Source organism: Trachypithecus francoisi, unplaced genomic scaffold (assembly GCF_009764315.1).
Source record: "Trachypithecus francoisi isolate TF-2019V2 unplaced genomic scaffold, Tfra_2.0 Lachesis_group19, whole genome shotgun sequence".
Classification (NCBI taxonomy): domain Eukaryota; kingdom Metazoa; phylum Chordata; class Mammalia; order Primates; family Cercopithecidae; genus Trachypithecus; species Trachypithecus francoisi.
In genome coordinates, this window is record NW_022681464.1 from 45,331,531 (window position 1) to 45,352,302 (window position 20,772).

General features: G+C 50.5%; 1 long non-coding RNA gene across 1 annotated transcript; it reads left to right on the top strand.

The window, feature by feature from the left end:
• The first annotated feature begins 242 nt into the window (after nt 1-242).
• Nucleotides 243-18,010, top strand: LOC117064163. Its single transcript, XR_004429299.1, has 3 exons — nt 243-689; nt 1,722-1,869; nt 17,709-18,010. It is a non-coding gene; the product is annotated as an uncharacterized LOC117064163 (long non-coding RNA).
• The last annotated feature ends 2,762 nt before the right edge of the window (nt 18,011-20,772 follow it).

Here is a 20,772-nt window from a genome sequence, read left to right on the forward strand (position 1 = left end):
TGGCGGCCTGGGTGAGGCTGGAAGGCTCTTTGTGTGAGCTCAGGACGGCGATGGACAGGGGGGCCCTGGCTCCGGCTCCGGCTGCAGCCTCCTCGAGCCAATCCCTCGGGCGCCGGCCTGGGCTGTCCAGTGAGAGCGGGCGAGGAGCAGGGCCCCGGGCTAGGTCCAGGCGGGCAGTTGGCATCAGGGGGCCCCGGGTGGGAAGACCGGTTGGGATGCGGGTGCACAGACCCGGAGAATCTGAGACGCAAGGTTTCTGGCTCTTGGCCGCTAGTGAGGAAGGCTCGAGACCGATCCTGGCCCAAAGCAGGGCGCCGGGCCGTTGTCAGTCCTGGGAAGGGGGATTGGGAGGAGCCGGAGAGGGGCGGCCTTTCCCTGGGCGGTGTGGAAGGGAGGCAGCACCGCCAGGCGATGAGTGGAGCTGGGCCCTGGCGGGCTGCCACTGGGGTGTCTTGCAGTCCCTCCTGGGTCTAGGGCTGTTCCTCCGAGGTCTCGAGGTGGTCCTTCGGGTGTGTCTGGGGTCGGTCAGCCCCTCTAGAATCTGGGGGCGGCCTCCCGGGGGCCATAGTGCATCACATAGTGGAGGCAGGCAGAAGCTGGTTGGGGAGGGCCCGCGGTGCTTTTGGTTTGTAGATCTCCAGGAAGTGATTTTAAAAATAGCCTGACTGACGTGTAAAGAACCCTATCAAGTACGGTTTGCTGAGTCATGAGTGCCTGTTCAAGTTCAAGCCTGAGAACGGAGGGAAGGGGTGGGTAAAAAAGGACTCGCCAACGCCGCGGCGCCTCTAAGCTGGTATATACGGCCGGCCTGAAGTGGGGCAAAGGTCGCCGCCTGCGGGAAACACAGGCCCAGGCCCAGCGGCTGGCCTGAGTCTGCGCGGTTCGTTTCTTCCGTAGGAAGCCCAGCTATGGCACTTTCACTTTAAAGATAATAAAGAAAACGATTTTAAATGAAAATAATTTTTTTTCCTTAAGGGGTGTTACACTTTTACTTGGGTCACCTTTTAGTGTTCTTTCTGTTAATAAAGAAACCCAAAAGTATGATCTCTCTCAAGTTTTTTTTATGTAAAAGAAATTTATAATTTTATTTTGTATAGAGATGAGGTCTCTGTTGCTCACACTAGAGTGCAGTGGCTCAATCATAGCTCACTATGGGCTCCTGGGCTCAAGCCATCCTCCCTGCTAGACCTCCCAAAGTGCTGGGGTTACACGTATCAGCCACCGCACTGGCTTCTCATATTTATCTATTATCTGGTGCCAACAAAAGGAGCTATTTTAACTCATCAGCATTGCAGTTAGTTTTGTTTTGTTTTGTTTTTTGAGACGGAGTCTCGCTCTGTCACCCAGGCTGGAGTGCAGTGGCCGGATCTCAGCTCACTGCAAGCTCCGCCTCCCGGGTTCACGCCATTCTCCTGCCTCAGCCTCCCGAGTAGCTGGGACTACAGGCGCCGCCACCACGCCCGGCTAGTTTTTTGTATTTTTTAGTAGAGACGGGGTTTCACCATATTAGCCAGGATGGTCTCGATCTCCTGACCTCGTGATCCGCCCATCTCGGCCTCCCAAAGTGCTGAGATTACAGGCTTGAGCCACCGCGACCGGCCTGCAGTTAGTTTTGAAGCTGACCGTCTGATAGATATTTATGGACAGTTTAGTCCTAGGCTATGTCATTTTGGAAATAACATGATAAAATTGTTTTTCTGATTGTATGGTTTATCTTCTAGTTGGCAAGATAACACTAGCATGTGTAATGTAACACATGACAGTAGAAGAGTCTACATAATTAAGGGTTAACTCTGAAATCAGAAGACAAGTTTTCCAAGACTTGGGAAGGTGGAGAGATCAGAGATCCGTGAGAGAACAAAGAATCGGGTAAGTATTCCAAGAAGAGGCGCATCTTACAGTGCGGATCACATTTCTGTATGGGTGTGGTGGCTCACGCCTGTAATCCTAACACTTTTTTTTTTTTTTTTTGAGACTGAGTCTTGCTCTGTAGCCCAGGCTGGAGTGCAGTGGTGCGATCTTGGTTCACTGCAACCTCCGCCTCTAACACTTTGGGAAGCGGAGGTGGGTGGATGGCTTGAGTCCAGGAATTCAAGACCAGCCTGGGCAACATGGCGAAACCCCTTCTCTACAAAAAACCCAAAATTTAGCCGGGCGTGGTGGCACATGCCTGTGGTCCCGGCTACTCAGACGGCTGAAGTGGGAGGATTGCTTGAGCCCAGGAGGTCGAGGTTCCATTGAGCCATGATTGCACCACTGCATTCCCGTCTTGGTGACAGAGTGAGACTGTGTCTCAAAAAAAAAATCCTATGAGTACTTGCTGGGTTACACTAAATGAAACCTCCTGGTCGATAGCTGAATGCTATGTGCATGCGTGCACACACACATACACACACACATGCGCGCACACACACACACACATGCACACACACACATGCGCACACAGACACATGCACACACACACACACACGTGCACACACACATACACACACACACACACATACTTGGTAAAGACGGGGTCTCTCTATGTTGCCCAGGCTGGTCTCAAACTCCTGGGCTCAAGCAGTCCTCCCTGAGCCACTGTGCCCGTCAATCTCGGCTCACTGCAAGCTCTGCCTCCCAGGTTCACATCATTCTCCTGCCTCAGCCTCCTGAGTAGCTGGGACTACAGGCGCCCGCCACCAAGGCCGGCTAATGTTGTGTATTTTTAGTAGAGACAGAGTTTAACCGTGTTGGCCAGGATGGTCTCCACCTTCTGACCTCGTGATCCACCCGCCTCGGCCTCCCAAAGTGCTGGGATCACAGGGGTCAGCCACCGCACCTGGCCCAGTAAATTATTTATATTACACACTCTTTTGGAATTTTTTTTTTTTTTTTTTTTTTTTTTTGAGGCGGGGTCTCGCTCTGTCGCCCAGACTGGAGTGCAGTGGCGCAATCTCGGCTCACTGCAAGCTCCGCCTCCCGGGTTCACGCCATTCTCCTGCCTCAGCCTCCCGAGTAGCTGGGACTACAGGCGCCCGCCACCTCGCCCGGCTAGTTTTTTGTGTTTTTAGTAGAGACGGGGTTTCACCATGTTAGCCAGGATGGTCTCGATCTCCTGACCTCGTGATCCGCCCGTCTCGGCCTCCCAAAGTGCTGGGATTACAGGCTTGAGCCACCGCGCCCGGCCTCTTTTGGAATAATTGTCGTAGCTTCTCTCTCTTTATTGGACCCCGATAAGAGAATCACTTAGTATTAATTCTTTTGTGTTTGGCTAACATCATCATCATTATGTTGGTGAGACTCAACCAAATTGTTACAGGTGATGCAGATTTTTTTGCCCCTTAGCCCAGATAGGTCTGGGTTCTTGTGGCATGACCAGAAAGAAGTAGGCACGTGGACACTCAAAGAGTAAGGTGGGAAGTTTCATTGAGTGATTACACAACTTTTAGCGAGGAAGGGACATGGAGGTGGTCCCCCTACACCAACGCAGGAAAGTTCTCAATATAGGTGAGCTGGGGCTTTTTATGGACTCAGAATAAGGAGTGTGTGATGATTGGTTTGTGAGTGTGCAAAATAGGTCAAAGCAAAGACGCCTCTCAAAGGTGGGCATGATAGTGTAGACAGCCAATTTGGAAAGGGTAGGTTTATGTAAAATAGGTGAAGGATGGCGATCAATCAGAGGAAAGCGCACCAAATAGGAAGGGAAGCTATCCTTCTGGTCCGAGGATTTAACTTGTAGCTTGGCTTTCAGGCTTTAAACTGCGTTTGGCTTGGAGGTGGGGTTTCGCCAGGGACTTGCCCTTATCTACCTAGGCATTTGGCTGCCTCCTGTCTCTGTCACAGGGAGCTGTAGTTCATGAATGTTCACAGCTGTGTAGCACTGTACTGTGTGAACACACCACCATTTATTCACCTACTCTTGGTAGACGGGTTAGTTTCAGGTTTGGGCTCTTATGTACAACACTGCTGTGAGTATTCTTGCACATGAGCTTTGCATAAAATGCATATTGTATGCATTTCTGTAGGTGTATCCTGAAATGGAATTCTTGTGGCATAGGGTATGTGGACTGTCCTTTAGCAGATCATGCCACATCGCTTTCCAGCATGGCTGTGCCAATCACACATGCACCAGCAGTGTCATGAGAGTTCCCATTCTCCGCAGCCCAACCAGTTCCTGACATGTCAGACTTTAAAATTTTACCTATTCTGGTGCATGTGTGGATGTGTCTCATTGTCCACGTTATCTATTTCTGCATAATAAATTATCTCAACATTTTTTGGCTTAAAAACGTGTGACCTCACGATCTCTCTGGGAGTGACTTAGCAGGTGGTTCTGCTCAGAGGCTCTCGTGAGGTTGCCATCAGCCTTGATATGGACAGGAGATGGAAATACTGGGTGGAAGAGAGTGCTTTCCTGGCAAAGGCCCCACCCTCGAGCCTGGAAACCCGCAGCCCTCAATAAGAACAGGCATTCGTGTTTTCATGCCCACAAGTTGTCTTTTGGCCCACCATGCTGCCCATCCTGTATCCATGTAAACCCCAAACCCCGGGCTTTACAAGGAGATAAACAGAAATGAAGAAGAATGGCAGCACAGCGCAGCAAAGAAAAGAGAAGAAGGAGCATCTGAATGGCAAGAGGAGTCCGGCTGGGGACAGTCAGAGGGGAGATGGGCCACTGGATGGTCAAACTCCAGGGGAAGATCATCTTCCCACTCCATCTCCCTTCCAGCTCCCCATCCATCCCACTGAGAGCCACCTCCACCACTCGGTAAAACCCCCACATGTATCCTTCAAGTCTGTGTGCGATCTCATTCTTTCTGGACACCAGGCAAGGGTCTGGGTGCTAAGAGGTCACTGAGCTGGTTCATAGTTGACTGCGGACGGCAAGGCTGAAGGAGCTCACTGTAACACACGTGGGCCTTGGGAGTCTCAGACACCCACCCCTGGACACTGCCATGGGGCTGGAGCCCAGGGGCACTTGCCTCAGCTCCTGTACCTGCTCATCTGCATGCTCCCCACCCCGTAAGGGATTTGAACGCACACAGTGGCCAAACAGATGAGCCACACCCCTGTCTCACATCCTGTGAGGGATTCTGGGAACTCTCCCTTTTCAGCATGTTGTCTGGGGTTGAAGACTTGCCCAGGGCTGAGGGGCTCCCTCATGCAGTACTTGCCGGGGGCCCCCTGTTCCTTGCCACATGGCCTCTCCATAGGTCTGCTCAACCAAACCACTGAAGGTTCACAGTGTCTGTTCGCTTTATTCTAACTGTTAGAAGAGTGTCTAAGGTTAGCCACCCTCAAGGGGAGGGGAATTGGGCTCCATCTCTTGGTGGGAGAAATATCAAAGAATTTGTGGACATATTTTAAAGCCATCACACTCATTATGGTTTTATTTTATTTATTTTATTTTTTGTTTTTTGTTTTTTTTTTTGAGACGGAGTCTCGCTCTGTCACCCAGGCTGGAGTGCAGTGGCCAGATCTCGGCTCACTGCAAGCTCCGCCTCCTGGGTTCCCGCCATTCTCCTGCCTCAGCCTCCCGAGTAGCTGGGACTACAGGCGCCGCCAACTCGCCCGGCTAGTTTTTTGTATTTTTAGTAGAGACGGGGTTTCACCGTGTTAGCCAGGATGGTCTCGATCTCCTGACCTTGTGATCTGCCCATCTCGGCCTCCCAAAGTGCTGGGATTACAGGCTTGAGCCACCGCGCCCGGCTATTTTATTTTTTGTAGAGTCAGGGTTTCACTATGTTGCCCAGGCTGGTCTTGAACTGCTGAGCTCAAGCAGTCCACCGCCTCGGCCTCCCAAAGTGCTGGGATCACAGGCATGAGCCACTGTGCCTGGCTCTCATTATGGTCTTAGTTTATTTTTTAAATTTGAGATGGAGTTTCACGCTTGTCCCCCATGCTGGGGTGCAATGGTGCCATCTCGGCTCATTGCAACCTCCACCTCCCGGGTTCAAGCGATTCTCATGCCTCAGCCTCCCGAGTAGCTGGGATTACAGCCACGTACCACCACGCCTGGCTAATTTTTGTATTTTTAGTAAGACAGGGTTTCACCATGTTGGCCAGGCTGGTCTTGAACTCCTGACCTCAGGTGATCCGCCTGCCTCGGCTTCCCAAAGTGCTAGGAGTACAAGCATGAGCCACCATGCCCAACCTTGGTTTTAGTTTATAGTTGGTTACTAATGGCCGGGTGCAGTGACTCATGCATGTAATCCCAGCACTTTGGGAGGCTGAGGCAAGTGGATCACCTGAAGTTAGGAGTTTGAAACCAGCCTGGCCAACATGGTGAAACCCCGTCTCTACTGAAAATACAAAAAATTTAGCAGGGCATGGTGGTGCGTACCTGTAATCCTAGCCATTTAGGAGGCTGAGGCAGAAGCATCGCTTGAACCCAGGAGGTGGAGGTTGCAGTGAGCCCAATTGCACCATTGCACTTGAGCCTGGGCAACAAGAGCAAAGTTCTGTCTCAAAAAAAGAAAAAAAAAATTTGGTGACTAATGAAATAGAGATTGCCCATGCATATAGTCTCTTTGGTTAAGTGTCTGTTCAAATCTCTCACCTATTTTTCTGTTTAGTCTTTTAAGAAAATGGATGTGGTGACCGGGCGCGGTGGCTCAAGCCTGTAATCCCAGCACTTTGGGAGGCCGAGACGGGCGGATCACGAGGTCAGGAGATCGAGACCATCCTGGCTAACACGGTGAAACCCCGTCTCTACTAAAAATACAAAAACTAGCCGGGCGACGAGGCGGGCGTCTGTAGTCCCAGCTACTGGGGAGGCTGAGGCAGGAGAATGGCGTAAACCCGGGAGGCGGAGCTTGCAGTGAGCTGAGATCCGGCCACTGCACTCCAGCCTGGGCGACAGAGTGAGACTCCGCCTCAAAAAAAAAAAAAAAAAAAGAAAATGGATGTGTATGAGTTCTTTGTATATTCTGGGCACAAGCTCTTTGTCAAAAGTATGTGTTGCCCAGGCTAAGCTGGTGGTGTTACAGGAAACGGATCTCGATCCAGACCCCAAGAGAGGGTTCTTGGTTCTTGCGAAAGAAAGAATTCAGGGCGAGTCCACAGTGCAAAGCAAAAGCAAGTTTATTAAGAAAGTAAAGGAGCCAGGCGTGGTGGCTCAGGCCTGTAATCCCAGCACTTTGGGAGGCCGAGGTGGGCAGATCGCGAGGTCAAGAGATCAAGACCATCCTGGCCAACATGGTGAAACCCCATCTCTACTAAAAATACAAAAATTAGCTGGGTGTGGTGGTGAGCACCTGTAGTCCCAGCTACTTGGGAGGCTGAGGCAGGAGAATCGGTTGTACCCGGGAGGTGGAGGTTGCCGTGAGCTGAGATCGCACCATTGCACTCCAGCCTGGTGACAGAGTGAGTCTCAAAAAAAAAAAAAAAAAAAATAGAGGCTGGGCGCAGTGGCTCACACCTGTAATCCCAGCACTTTGGGAGGCCAAGATGGGCAGATCACAAGGTCCGGAGTTTGAGACCAGCCTGACCAACATGGTGAAACCCCATCTCTACTAAAAATACAAAAATTAGCTGAGCCTGGTGGCGCACGCCTGTAATCCCAGCTACTCGGGAGGCTGAGGCAGGAGAATCACTTGAACTTGGGAGGCAAAGGTTGCAGTGAGCCAAGATCGCACCATTGCACCGTAGTCTGGGCAACAGAGTGAGACTCCATCTCAAAAAAAATCAATAAATAAAGTTTTAGTGGCAGTTGGATATAAGAAGCAGACTACAGAGGGTTAAAACATGGATGGGTGTTTGGCAGGACAGCCGTTGGACAAAATTATTCATTGACCTGAACATTCTCAATTCTTGTTTCTTTGGAAACGTACAAAGGCAGATATTTAACATGCTTTAATTAATAAAGTTCTTTTGCACTTTTGAAGAATGTTCTGTGGATAACACATTCCGTCCTCTGCCTTCCCAGTGTGGGCTGCCTCTGGCCTAGAAATGCAAATGTTTGCTTGTTCGTAAAAAAATGCATAGCCGAGGGCTTCAAAACGTGAGTAAGAGCTGGCGCGTGGCTCATGCCTACAATCCCAGCACTTTGGGAGGCTGAGGCGGGCGGATCATGAGGTCAGGAGATCGAGACCATCCTGGCTAACATGGTGAAACACCGTTTCTACTAAAAATGCAAAAAATTAGCTGGGCGTGGTGGCGTCACCTGTAGTCCCAGCTATTCAGGAGGCTGAGGCAGGAGAATGGCATGAACCCGGGAGGTGGAGCTTGCAGTAAGCTGAGATGGCACCACTGCCCTCCAGCCTGGGCGACAGACCGAGACTTCGTCTCAAAAAAAAAAAAAAAAAAAAAATGTGAACAAGAACATCGTATTTGGTTAGCAAAGCAGCAGAAACATTGGCTGACTCCAATAATCATTACCACCTTCCCTGCGGTTTCCTTCAGAAACCATTTACCTGTGATTTGTTAGGAGAGAGCTCTGAGCTTCTCGTTATGAGCCCTTCCCTAATTATTCCACCAGGTCATCAAAACATTTTCAGATCTTCTAATTGTTGGTACTTTGTCATCCTTTGGGACTTAATCTAAAACTCTGTCATGAAATAATTTTCTTTTTCAGAGCTAAAAATGTTGCGAATGGAACCATATTACCGGTGAGGTCAATACATGCTTCTAAACCGTTTTTTTTTTTTTTTTTTTTTTTTTTTTTGAGACGGAGTCTTGCTCTGCCACCCAGGCTGGAGTGCAGTGGCCGGATCTCAGCTCACTGCAAGCTCCGCCTCCCGGGTTTACGCCATTCTCCTGCCTCAGCCTCCCGAGTAGCTGGGACTACAGGCGCCCGCCTCGTCGCCCGGCTAGTTTTTTTTTTTGTATTTTTAAGTAGAGACAGGGTTTCACCGTATTAGCCAGGATGGTCTCGATCTCCTGACCTCGTGATCCACCCGTCTCGGCCTCCCAAAGTGCTGAGATTACAGGCTTGAGCCACTGCGCCCGGCCTTCTAAACCGTTTAACATGAGAAGTAAATTAAAAAGCCTCCAGATTTTGTCTTTCCTAGTTAGCCTCTCTTGGAATTCCACAAATGATTTATTTCCTAACTAAACGCCTTACCTGGTTAGGATCTATGTTCAATTGTCATATGAAGAGGAAACAGATTTTGATACTGACTTGGTCACTCTTGGGCCTTCCGATCGCAGCAGAGGGACCACTTGCGCCATCTGCTGGGGATATTGCTGACCATTTTATAATTTCATGAGATAATGGCCTTGATTCAAGTGAGTTCACAACCTGGTCACCTTCTTTCTGGCTTTCTTTCTTTCTTTTTTTGAGACAGAGTCTCGCTGTGTCGCCCAGGTTGGAGTGCAGTGGTGTGATCTCGGCTCACTGCAAGCTCCGCCTCCCGGGTTCACGCCATTCCCCTGCCTCAACCTCCCGAGTAGCTGGGACTACAGGCGCCGCCACCACGCCCGGCTAATTTTTTTGTATTTTTACTAGAGACAGGGTTTCACCATGTTGGCCAGGATGGTCTCGATCTCCTGACCTCGTGATCCGCCTGCCTTGGCCTCCCAAAGTGCTGGGATTACAGGCGTGAGCCACCACACCTGGCCCACAACCTGATCACTTTCAATATCTCTGACTGACAGGTATTTGCTCTGAGACTCTCTGTCATTAGATTATGTTTCAGAGTGTAATTTACTTTTCCTTTTAGTAGATACAGATAATTTTAAGCCAAAATATGCAGAGTTATCCCAGTCACTGTCTGCTGTCACGCCACAAGGATGCCTAAGGAGGCTTTAAAAATAGAGTTGAAAAATAGCTAATTTCTTTCTTTATTTTTCTTTCTTTCTTTTTTCTTTTTTTTTTTTTTTTTTGAGACAGAGTTTCGCTCTTGTTGTGCAGGCTAGAGTGCAATGGCGCCATCTTGGTTCACTGCAACCTCTGCCTCCAGGGTTGAAGCGATTCTCCTGCCTCAGCCTCCCAAGTAGCTGGGATTATAGGAGCCCACCACCACACCCGGTTTATTTTTTTGTATTTTTAGTAGAGATGGGATTTCACTATGTTGGCCCGGCTGGTCTCGAACTCCAGACCTCAGGTGATCCACTGGCCTCAGCCTCCCAAAGTGCTGGGATTACAGGCATGAGCCACCAAGCCTGGCTGAAAAATAGTTAATTTCTTTAGGGCAATCACAGTGGCGCATGCGTGTGCGCGTGTGTGTGTGTGTGTGTGTGCGCGTGTGTGTGTGTGTGTGTGTGCGTGTGTGTGTGTGTGTGCGTGTGCGCTTGTGTGTGTGTGTGTGTGTGTGTGTGTGCGTGTGCGCTTGTGTGTGTGTGTGTGTGTGTGCGTGTGCGCTTGTGTGTGTGTGTGTGTGTGCGTGCGTGTGTGTGCGCACGCGTGTGTGTGTGTGTGTGCGCGCGCGCGTGTGTGTGTGCACGCGCGCGTGTGCTGCTTTTCCCTCAAACTGATGTCACTGACTTCTTTCCTTCTTTGCATTTCCCTCAAACTGATGTCACTGACTTCTTTCCTTCTTCCCCTTTTGTTTCTTCTCCTTCTTTCTTTGTTTTGCTCTTTCCCTTCTCCCTCCTCCCCCCTCTTCTTCTTCTCCTCTTCCTTTCCCTTTTCTTTCTTTTTTTTTCTAGAGATGGGAACGTGCTCTGTTGCCCAGGCTTGAATGTAGTGGCTAGTTACAGGTGCGATCATAGCTCACTGCAGCCTCAAACTCCTGACCTCCCACTTCAGCCTCCTGAACAGCTGGGACTACAGACATCTGCCACTGAGCCTGACTTTCTCTGTTTTCTAATTATCAAAAAACATTGACTGGGAATCTTGTCTCCAAGTTACACTGTGTTCTCCCACACATCTAGAGCAAGACCCATGAGTGAAATAGCTCTACGTATATTCTTTTTTTTTTTTTTTTTTTTTGAGACGGAGTCTCGCTCTGTCGCCCGGGCTGGAGTGCAGTGGCCAGATCTCAGCTCACTGCAAGCTCTGCCTCCTGGGTTTACGCCATTCTCCTGCCTCAGCCTCCCGAGTAGCTGGGACTACAGGCGCCAGCCACCTCGCCCGGCTAGTTTTTGTATTTTTAGTAGAGACGGGGTTTCAGCGTATTAGCCAGGATGGTCTCGATCTCCTGACCTCGTGATCCGCCCGTCTCGGCCTCCCAAAGTGCTGGGATTACAGGCTTGAGCCACCGCGCCCGGCCAGCTCTACGTATATTCTGTTAGCAAGCTTTGCAAGCTTAAAAATCATGGCAGAAGACAGCGATATGCCCTGGGGGAGGAAGATTGGCCAGACAGCTCAGTGTTCTTGGGTGCCGGGCTCAGAACTGGCCAGGTTGTTGGGGCGTGTACTCTCTGGAGAGCTGGAAAGGGTAGAATCAGGGCCTGGGCTTAGAGTGTGCACACTAGGTCTAGGATTTGTTTTCAGGAACAATTATTTTCTTGACAACTATCTGGTCTGCTTTCTGCTGAGTCCTGGAACCCTGCATTGCCACCTGCATTCCTGCTCCTCCCCAGCTGTGGTCCCACACCTGCACTCTAGGCCCCTCCACCCCTCCCCTGGGAAGCGCCCTCACTGTGTGGTGGTCTGGACCGTTTGACTTCTTGGCCTGGTGATCCCAGCTTTCAACCCCTGGGCCCCAGCCTGGCCTGCCCATGGCTGAACTCCACCAGCTCTGCCTTCTCAGGGGAGGATTTTTTTTTGAGATGGAGTCTTGCTCTCTCACTCAGACTGGAGCGCAGTGGCACAATCTCGGCTCACTGCAACCTCCACCTCCTGGGTCAAGCAGTTCTCCTGCCTCAGTCTCCCGGTAGATGGGACTACAGGTGCATGCCACCATGCCGTGAGAACTCAGGAGAGGATTTGACAGTAAGTTGATTCAGGGCTCATTACTTTCTTTGCTTGGTTACAGCTGGAGCCAGCTTGTTCCAACAGTTAGTAACTTTACATCTTTGATTTTCCTTGGGATGGACTGTAGGGTTTCCACAGTTATGGCTCCAGTGCAGGAACTTAAGAAAACTGCTTTGTCTAATATGAACTGGAAACCGGTGAACTCATTTCTTTTTTCTTTTCTTTCTTTTTTTTTTTTTTTTTTCTGAGACGGAGTCTCGCTCTGTCGCCCAGGCTGGAGTGCAGTGGTGCGATCTCAGCTCACTGCAAGCTCTGCCTCCCGGGTTCACGCCATTCTCCTGCCTCAGCCTCCCGAGTAGCTGGGACTACAGGCGCCCGCCACCTCGCCCGGCTAGTTTTTGTATTTTTAGTAGAGACGGGGTTTCACCGTGGTAGCCAGGATGGTCTCGATCTCCTGACCTCCTGATCCGCCCGTCTCGGCCTCCCAAAGTGCTGGGATTACAGGCTTGAGCCACCGCGCCCGGCCAGTCTTTTTTTTTTTTGAAATGGAGTCTTGCTCTGTCGCCCAGGCTGGAGTGTAGTGGTGTGATCTCCACTGACTGCAACCTCCGCTTCCCAGGTTCAAGCCATTCTCCTGCCTCAGCCTCCCGAGTAGCTGGGACTACAGGCGCCGCCACCACGCCTGGCTAATTTTTGTATTTTTGGTAGAGACAGGGTTTCACCATGTTGGCGAGGATGGTCCCGATCTCTTGACCTTGTAGTCTGCCCGCCTTGGCCTCCCAAAGTGCTATGATTACAGGCGTGAGCCACAGCGCCCAGCCTGGTGAACTAATCTCATAAGTTACAGACCTGCTTCTTTATAGAGTGAGTTCGAATGATGTCCAGGAAGTGATCAGCACTTGGATCACAGACGAGTCAGGACTCTGTGCTTACTTCGTGCTCATGGAGTTGGGAAGTTTTAGCAGCTTCAGTTGTTGCTACATAGACGGAATGTGATTACACCTCTACTCTTGACAGTTTTTAGAGATAATATTGGAGCATCTCTGTGTTAAAATCAAAAGCAATCTTTTTGTCTTATATTTATTTTGTAAAGTTACAAAAATAATTTTAATACTATCAACTGAGACTATTCGCTCTTCAGAGGAAATTGTTCCAGTTTTTCTTGAAGGTCCTTACTTTATTCTTCTATTCTTTTCCTATTATATTATATTATATTATATTTTTGAGATGGAGTCTTGCTCTGTCATCCAGGTGGAGTGCAGTGGCACAATCTCAGCTCACTGCAACCTCTGCCTCCTGGGTTCAAGCGATTCTCCTGCCTCAGCCTCCTGAGTAGCTGGGACTACAGGCGCCCGCCACCATGCCCAGATAATTTTTTGTATTTTTAGTATAGATGGGGTTTCACTGTGTTAGCCAGGATGGTGTCAATCTCCTGACCTCGTGATCCGCCTGCCTCAGCCTCCCAAAGTGCTGGGATTACAGGCGTCAGCCACCGTGCCTGGCCTCCGTTTCGCTCTTGTCGCCCAGGCTGGAGTACAACGGCGCGATCTCAGCTCACTGCAACTTCCGCCTCCCGGGTTCAAGCCATTCTTCTGCCTCAGCCTCCTGAGTAGCTGAGATTACAGGCACTGCCACCACGCCCAGCTAATTTTTGGTATTTTTAGTACAGATGGGGTTTCACCATGTTGGCCAGGCTGGTGTCAAACTCCTGACCTTAGGAGATCCACCCACCTCGGCCTCCCAAAGTGCTGGGATTGCAGGCACGAGCCACCGCGCCCGGTCCTGTCTGTTTTTCAAAATGATACCTACTATTGTTTGAGCAAGTGTTTTGGCAGCCAGCTATGCTGCATTTATTTTGCTAAGGTACAGACAGTCCATTACACTAGATATTGCTATAATTATACATAATTATTACAACAAATTAAATAAACTAAAACTTTAAAGGCATTAAAACACAAGAGAGTACTTTCTCTGAATTGGTGGTGATGGCAATAGTAAAGGAACAGGTTGGGTGTGGTGGCTCACACCAGCACTTTGGGAGGCTGAGGCGGGCGGATGCCTTGAACCCAGGAGTTTGAGACCAGCCTGGACAACATGGTGAAACCCTGTGTCTACAGGGGACACAAAATTTAGTCAGGTATGATGACGTGCACTTGTAGTCCCAGCTACTCAGGAGGCTGAGGTGGGGGGATTGCTTGAGCCTGAGAGGTCGAGGCTATAGTGAGCTGAGATCGTGCCACTACACTCCAGCCTGAGTGATGGAGTGAGACCCTGTCACAAAAGAAAAAAAAAAAAAAAAGTAGAGAAATATAAAGAATCTTGGAGGTTTCCAAATTTTTCTTCTGAAATTTGAGTGGTTGACCAGGCATGGTAGCTTATGCCTGTAATTGTAGCACTCTGGGAGGCCGAGCCGGGTGCATCACCTGAGGTCAGGAGTTCGAGACCAGCCTGGCCAACATGGTGAAACCCTGTGTCTACTAAAAATACAAAAATATTAGCCAGGCATGGTGGCAGACGACTATATTTCCAGCTACTCAGAAGGCTGAGGCAGGAGAATCACTTGAACCTGGGAGGTGGAAGTTGCAGTGAGCCGAGATCACACCACTGCACCCCACCCTGGGTGACAGAGTGAGACTCTGTCTCAAAAGAAAAAAAAAAATTCAGTGGTTGAAATGTTACAATAATATACATTGACACAAAGACTGGGTAGTATATTAGTCAAAAGTCACAAGTACCAGTTCTCACCATTACTAGCTGTATGACCTTGGATAGTTTACTTAATGGTTCTAAGCTTTAGTAATGCTCAATAAATGTTACCTAAACTGGAAGCAGACTGGGCACGGTGGCTCACGCTTGTAACCCCAGCACTTTGGGAGGCCAATTCAGGAGGATGACTTGAGCCCAGGAGTTCAAGACCAGCCTGGGCAACATAGTGAGACTCTGTGTCTACAAAAAATTCTAAAAATTATCTAAATGTGGTGGCACATTTCTGTAATCACAGTGCTTTGAGAGGCAGAGTTAGGAGGATCACTTGAGCCCAGGAGGTTGAGGCTGCAGTGAGCTATGATCATGCCACTGCCTTCCAGCCCAAGTGACAGAGGAAGACACTATCTTAAAAAAAAAAAAAAAAAAAAAAAAAAAAAGAGGCTGGGCGCGGTGGCTCACGCCTGTAATCTCAGCACTTTGGGAGGCCGAGACGGGCAGATCATGAGGTCAGGAGATCGAGACCATCCTGGCTAACACAGTGAAACCCCGTCTCTAATAAAAATACAAAAACTAGCCGGGCGTGTGGTGGGCGCCTGTAATCCCAGCTGCTCGGGAGGCTGAGGCGAGAGAATGGCGTGAACCCAGGAGGTGGAGCTTGCAGTGAGCTGAGATAGCGCCACTGCACTCCAGCCTGGGCAACAGAGTAAGACTCGGTCTCAAAAAAAAAAAAAAAAAAAAGAAAGAAAATTAGTTTCAGGTTCCCTTCCCCTCCTGTAATATGTACTGCGGTAAACAGCCTCTCCATAGCATAACCAATGATCCCAGCCTCCTGATATTCATGCCCTGTGTAGATCCCTCCCATGCTTTATCAGAGTTGGTCTGTGTGGCCAGTAAATTATTGTAGAAGTTATGTGTGTCACTTCAGAGATGGGGCTATAAAAGCTTGTGGCGACCGGGTGCGGTGGCTCAAGCCTGTAATCCCAGCACTTTGGGAGGCTGAGACGGGCGCATCACGAGGTCAGGAGATCGAGACCATCCTGGCTAACCCGGTGAAACCCCGTCTCTACTAAAAAATACAAAAAACTAGCCGGGCGAGGTGGCGGGCGCCTGTAGCTCCAGCTACTCGGGAGGCTGAGGCAGGAGAATGGCGTGAACCCGGGAGGCGGAGCTTGCAGTGAGCTGAGATCCGGCCACTGCACTCCAGCCTGGGTGACAGAGCGAGACTCCGTCTCAGAAAAAAAAAAAAAAAAAAAAGAGCTTGTGGCTTCTGCCATCTTGGGGAGACGTTCATGCTGCCAACGGAGAGGCCCACTTGGCCAGAAGTCCTTTCTGGAGCAGCAGGGTACCCAGCCAGCAGCTGGGGGGAACTGCGACATACCAGCAACCCTGTGGATGAGCATGGCAGCAGGGCCTGCAGGCCCAGGTGGCTGCAGCCTGGCTCACAGCTTAGCTGCAACCTCAGGAAAGACCTGCACCGGGTGCCCCAGTTAAGCCAGTTCTGAATTCCAAACACTCAGAAGCTGAGAGATCATCGAGGTTTGCTAATACACGTGCCAGTAATTCACATATCCACACACCTATGATCCTAGCCTTGCTATCCTCTGGGGAAAATAGCCCTTTTTTTTTTTTTTTTGAGATGGAGTACCGCAGTGTTGCCTGGGCTGGACTGCAGTGGCACAATCTCGGCTCACTGCAAACTCCACCTCCCAGATTCAAGCAATTCTCCTGCCTCAGCCTCCCGAGTAGCTGGGATTACAGGTGCCTGCCACCATGCCCGGCTAATTTTTTTGTTTGTTTGTTTTTTTGAGACGGAGTCTTGCTCTGCGGCCCAGGCTGGAGTGCAGTGGCCGGATCTCAGCTCACTGCAAGCTCTGCCTCCCAGGTTTACGCCATTCTCCTGCCTCAGCCTCCTGAGTCGCTGGGACTACAGACGCCCGCCACATCGCCCGGCTAGTTTTTTGTATTTTTTAGTAGAGACGGGGTTTCACCGTGTTAGCCAGAATGGTCTCGATCTCCTGACCTCGGGTAATCCGCCTGCCTCGGCCTCCCAAAGTGCTGGGATTACAGGCTTGAGCCACCGTGCCTGGCCGCCCGGCTAATTTTTTATATTTTTAGTAGAGACAGTGTTTCACTATGTTGGCCAGGCTGGTCTTGAACTCCTGACCTCGTGATCCACCTGCCTTGGCCTCCCAAAGTGCTGGGATTACAGGCGTGAGCCACTGTGCCCGGCTGCCCTTTTTTTTTTTTTTAAGCTGAGTTATTTCATCTAAGACATGCATTGCAGTGAGTCTGACCTAGGCGATGTGCATCCTTTTTTCTTTCTTTTTTTTTTTTTTTTTTTTGAGACGGAGTCTCGCTCTGTCGCCCAGGCTGGAGTGCAGTGGCCGGACCTCAGCTCACTGCAAGCTCCGCCTCCTGGGTTTACACCATTCTCCTGCCTCAGCCTCCCGAGTGGCTGGGACTACAGGCGCCTGCCACCTCGCCCGGCTAGTTTTTTGTATTTTTTTTAGTAGAGACGGGGTTTCACCATGTTAGCCAGGATGGTCTCGATCTCCTGACTTTGTGATCCGCCCGTCTCGGCCTCCCAAAGTGCTGGGATTACAGGCTTGAGCCACCACGCCTGGCCTGTTTGTTTTTTTGAGACAGAGTCTTGCTCTGTCACCCAGGCTGGAGTGCAGTGGTGCCATCTTGGCTCACAGCAACCTCCACCTCCCAGGTTCAAGCGATTCTCCTGCCTCAGCCTTTGGAGTAGCTGGGATTACAGGCATGCACCACTATACCTGGCTAATTTTTGTATTTTTTGTAGCAATGGGGTTTCACCCTATTGGTCAGGCTAGTCTCAAACTCTTGACCTCAAGGGATCCGCCCGCCTCGGCTTCCCAAAGTGCTGAGATTACAGGCGTGAGTCACCAGGCCTGGTCTTATAATGTTGAGTCTTTAGGCCTCAGAAGCAGGCCTCGGGAAACAGAATCTCTCTGAATTTCTCCTGCCCAAGGCGGGACTCGAATCTGATTGTGGTTCATAAGACCCTCATTGAGGATAGAGTCCTATCCTACACCCTAGGGAATGCTCCATGGAGAGGCCAAGAAAGACCTGAACAGCTGAGCCTTGCTGGGTTTCCCTTCTCAGTCTGTTAGTATTAGATCATTCCCCTTGTATCCAATCGCATTTCTACACAGTTGTCCTCAATCACGCCTATTCAATAATGTCTCCATAAAAGGCTCAAGAGGACTGGGTTCTGAGAGCTTCCAGATCACTGAACACGTGGTGGTTGCTGAAGGGAGGCGCCCCTGGGGAGGGCATGGAAGCTCCCCGTCCCTTCCCACATGCCTCGCCCTGTGCAGCTCTTCATCTGTATCCTTTACAATATCCTTTACAGTAAACCAGCGAACGTAAGTGTTTCCACGAGTTTTGTGAGTCATTCTAACAAATCAGTTAAAGCCACGGAGGGGGTGTGGGAACCCCAATTTATAACTGGTCGGCCAGAAGCACAGGTTACAGCCTGGGGCTTCTGATTGACATGAGAAGTGGGACAGGTGTGGGAACTGAGGCCTCAACCTGTGGAATCGGACGCTGTCTCCAGGTACAGAGTGTCAGAACGGAGTTGAACTGGAGGACACCCAGGTGGGGTCCATGCAGAACAACTTCTGTGTTGATTGTTCTTGAGTGAGGCAATCGGAAAAGCACTTGAACGAGTGTGTTTTTTCTGCCCAGAGCCTGTTGACGAATCACCTGAGTGTGCAGTGACTTTATGCTCATGGCTTATACATTCCATCCACCAATTACTGATAGGCTGGTCATTTAAATCACGGGACTGAATGCAGGTTGCGGGAGGATGTCTCCATCCGTGTTCCCCTCCCACATCCCAAGTAGCTGTCAGTGTCAGAAGTGGTACAAGGTGAGAGGGGGAAGGAGGAGGAGGAAAGGAGTAAAAATGAGGTGCTTCAGAATTTCCCCAACATAACCAGAGGGTAGTTTGGTAGCAGGGGAAATTTGGGTATCTGGAATCAGACTCCTTTATCCGGGCATGGTGGCACAAGTCTGTAGTCCCAGCTACCTGGGAGGCTGAGGTGGGAGGATTGCTTGAGCCTGGGGAATGGAGGCTGCAGTGACTGTGATCGCACCACTGCACTCCAGCCTGGAAGACAGAGTGAGACCCTGGTTCAACAACAACAACAACGAAACCAGAACTAGACTCTTGCGTGTTTATGTAAAACGAATGCAGATCATGAATATTTTCATAATGCATTTACTGGGTCACTGAAGAATTATGGCATATATTAATTACAGAGCGTGATCTAACAGAACAATCACAGCTCCATGTGCCCCTCCCTCCCCCCTCCCCCCTCCCTCCCCTCCCTCCCCCCTCCCTCCCCTCCCTCCCCCCTCCCTCCTCCCCCCTCCCTCCTCCCTCACTTCCTCTCTTCCTTGACAAACTCTTGCTATATTGCCCCAGCTGGAGTGCAGTGGCATCATCTCGGCCCTCTGCAATCTCTATCTCCCAGGTTCAGGCAATTCTCCTGCCTCAGCTTCCCAAGTAGCTGGGATTATCATCACGTGCCACCACACCTGGCTAATTTTTTTTTGTGTTTTCCGTAGAGACGAGGTATCACCATGTTGGCCAGGTTGGTTTCAAACTCCTGACCTCAAGTGATTCGCCTGCCTCGGCCTCCCAAAGTGCCAGGATTACATGTGTGAGCCACCCTGCCCGGCCTGTATCATTGTGATTTCTGCTTTGTGAATGCCTCACAGATTCCTCCCATACTGATGGAAGTAAACTCCTTAATCTCAGAAGGGCTGTGCAAGTCAATGAGTCACTTGCAGATTCTCATCTGGAAAGGATCCGGTGTCTTAGAACTTTAACCATTGGCCGGGAGCAGTGGCTCACGCTTGTAATCTCAGCACTTTGGGAGGCTGAGGCGTGTGGATCACCTGGGGTTAGGAGCTCGAGACCAGCTTGACCAACACGGTGAAACTCCGTCTCTACTAAAAATACAAAAAATTAACCAGGCGTGGTGGTGCATGTCTGTAATCCCAGCTACTCAGGAGGCTGAGACAGGAGAATTGCTTGAGCCCAGGAGCCGGAGGTTGCAGTGAGCCAAGCTCTTTCGGCTGCACTCCAGCCCAGGCAACACTGCGGGACTCCGTCTCAAAAAAAAAAAAAAACAAAAAAAATCTTTCACCACAAGGAGGTTTTCTTTTTTTTTTTTGAGACGCAGTCTCGCTCTGTCACCCAGGCTGGAGTGCTGTGGCCCGATCTCAGCTCACTGCAAGCTCCGCCTCCCGGGTTCACGCCATTCTCCTGCCTCAGCCTCCGGAGTAGCTGGGACTACAGGCGCCGCCACCTCGCCCGGCTAGTTTTTTGTAGTTTTTTTTTTTAGTAGAGACGGGGTTTCACCGTGGTAGCCAGGATGGTCTCGATCTCCTGACTTCGTGATCCGCCCGTCTCGGCCTCCCAAAGTGCTGGGATTACAGGCTTGAGCCACCGCGCCCGGCCTAAGGTTTTCTTGTAGTTGATTCTCCAAGTTTTGGTAGGCATTTGAACTGGTCCTTTCACTTCGAGATTCTTTTCCCTTGCTCCTCTGATCAAGTCAGCACACACCTTCTCCAGCGACTTTACCTTGCGGCTCCTTAGAGTGATTCTAATTCGGTGACTTGCCACCTCTGGCTCCATAGGTGTGTTTTGGTATCTTTAAAATCCGTGGCTGCCGGGCAAGGTGGCTCATGCCCATAATCCCAGCAGTTTGGGAGGCCGAGGGGGGCGGATCACCTGAGGTCGGGAGTTTGAGACTAGTCTGGCCAACATGGAGAAAACCTGTCTCTACTAAAAATACAACATTAGCTGGGCAAGGTGGTGGCACCTGTAGTCCCAGCAACTCGGGAGGCTGAGGCAGGAGAGGGGCGGGAACCCGGGAGGCGGAGCTTGCAGTGAGCCGAGATGGCGCCACCGCACTCCAGCCTGGGCGACAGAGCGAGACTCCGTCTCGAGAAAGAAAAAGGAAACCCACGGCTGCTGCGCGGCTTCCTGGCAGACTTGTTTCTGGGCGAGAGCGAACAGTGGTGAGTGAGCAGCACGAGAGGGGGGACCACAGCCCGCGACGCCTAACGCCGCGTCTTCCTCCAAGAGCGCCCTTTTTATTTTATCTCCATTGCCCATTGCCCTGAGAAGGTAACTTTGGTTAGGGTCTTTTGTTTGTTTGTTTGTTTTTAGACGGAGTTTTGCTCCTGTTGCCCAGGCTGGAGTGCAATGGCGCGATCTTAGGTCACCGTAACCTCCGCCTCCC